We start from the raw sequence: 2,500 nt of genomic DNA on the forward strand, positions 1-2,500 counted from the left end.
CAATCCAGAAATAAACTCTTAAATTTATGATCAACTGATATTTTTGCATATGATGTGTACGGTGTGTGTGTGTGTGTGTGTGTGTGTGTGTGTGTGTGTGTGTAACTTCAGACTTGGCATCTGGTGTTCTCATATATGTCTCCATTTTATTTATTGAGGAAGGGTCTCTCAAATGAGTTTACAACACGACAGTCAGCTAGTCTGACTAGCCAGCCTGCCCTGGAGCTCTCCGTCTGCTTCAGTGTGCTGACACCACAGGCAGACATCACAAGTGCCCAGTCTTTACGTAGGTTCTGGGGATCCGTATTCTAATCCTCCAAATTCTGGTCCTCACACTTGTGCAGCAAGTGCCTTGCCTACAGAGCTGCCTCTGCAGTTCAGCAAGGTGATTTGTAAGAAGGGTGCCAAGACAATTCAATGGAGGAAAGCTCAGTCTCTTCTAGAACTAGTGCACATACACACACAGAAGACTGATACGGAACTTATTTTACAATTTATACAAAGCTCAACTTGATAGAGATAAAGCACAGGGGCAGAAGACATGCGATGGCTATTTTTGGTTGTCAACTTGACTACATCTGGAATTAACAAAGACCCAAGCACCTGGGTAACCTGTAAGGCATTGTTTTCTTAATTAAATCACTTGAAGTGGAAGACTTACCTTTAATTCAGATTCTTTGAGGTGGAAAGATCCACCTTTAATCTGGGCCATACCTTCTGGTGACTGCCTATATAAAGGACATGGAAGAAGCAAGTTTTTGCTCTTTGCTTGCTTGTCTTTGATCTCGTTTACAAGTTTACTGAGCAACTGGATTCTTGGATTTTTCATTTGTAGACAATATTGTTGGTGTTGAACTAGCTGGACCTCAGCTTGTAAGCCAATTCTAATAAATCTCTCTCTCTCTCTCTCATATATATATACATATATATACACACAAACACATGTGTGGCATGTGTGTGTATAAATACATACACACACACAATCAGTTCTGTTCCTTTAGAGAACCCTGACTAATATAAGAGGGAAAAGCATAAAATACTCAGAAGAAGACAAGCATAAGTCTTCTGGGTTTTTTGGTTTGAATAAGAATGGCCCCCATAGACACATATATTTGAAAACTTAGTCATTGGGGAGTAGCACTCTCTGAAAAGGGTTTGGAGGTGTGGTCTTGCTGGAAAAGTTTATCACAGGGTGTGGGCTTTGAGGTTTCAAACCCAGTCTCTGTCTCTGTCTTGTTGTGTTTCTGTCTCTATCTCTCTACCTCTGAATCAGGATGCAGCTCTCAGCTTCTGTTCCAGTGCCTATCTGCATGCCAGCATGCTTACTGCTATGGTGATAATGGACTAAACCTCTGAAACTGTAAGCAAGCCCCCAATTAATTGCTTTCTTAACTAAGAGCTGCCTTGATCACAGTGTTTCTTCACATCAATAAAACAGTGACTAAGACCATGAGTTTGAACTGTGCAGATTTTTTTTAAATGAATCACAAAACTGCAAGTAACAAAAGAGGGACATGTCATCTGAGATTTCACAAAATGTAAAAGATTTCGTACTTACAAAAGTCCCTCCAAAAATTTTTAAAGATATAACACAGCAATAAAAAGAAAAATAACCTGAATTCATCAAAGAATTTGAGCAGCTATACATTCATAGAAAATGTAACTAGTCAGTGTGCATATGAAAAAGTGCACAGATCATTAGCTGTGTGGGATCTTCATATCAAATGACACATCGGCAGCCTCTTTACACCCACTATAATGGCGAAGATACAGATGGGAACAAGTGTGGGTGAAGAACTTCCAATATCTTTCCTAAGGTTGCAAATAGTGCAACCCAGCATTCCCAGGCAGACGCTTACCCAAGAAGACACATAAAAATTGTCGTGTGGTAGATCCATGAAGCTCTTAGATTCTGTAAGAGAGGTTTCTTTGTGGATGGCAGCTAACACAGAAACTGACAACTAGTCATAGTACAGAGAACAAGCAAGCACCCATGGAGTGCTCAGCCATACACAAGACATCCGTATCATACTTTTTATCCCCAGATCTCAGGGACCGCCATGGAAGAGAGGTGTGGAAAGATTAAGAGCCAGATGTCGGGGAGGACTAGGGCAAAGTAGTGTCTTCTGAACATAACAGTGTAATTATTCAGCCACAGACAAGGCTGGACTTCTGGCTTCTAAAGGCAGGTACGTGCGGACGGGCCCTTGGGCACAAAGGGCTCCCACATGACCCACGTGCGTGCATGTGTGGTTACATCCATGTATGACTCAGCTAAACCCTTGTGTATGTGTGAGTCGCCTGTCATCTGTGTCATTGGGGTGATGTAGTCACGCCAACCCCCTGTGCGCATGTGCTAGGCAGCTTTTAAAGGCAGACATGCCCTCTCCCTCCCCCCAACCTCTCTCTCTCTCTCTCTCTCTCTCTCTCTCTCTCTCTCTCTCTCTCTCTCTCTCTCTCNTCTCTCTCTCTCTCTCTCTCTCTCTCTCTCTCTCTCTCT

The sequence above is a fragment of the Alexandromys fortis genome, unplaced genomic scaffold (genome assembly GCF_014885135.2).
Source record: "Alexandromys fortis isolate MF-2015 unplaced genomic scaffold, M_Fortis_MF-2015_v1.1 scaffold_48, whole genome shotgun sequence".
NCBI lineage: Eukaryota > Metazoa > Chordata > Mammalia > Rodentia > Cricetidae > Alexandromys > Alexandromys fortis.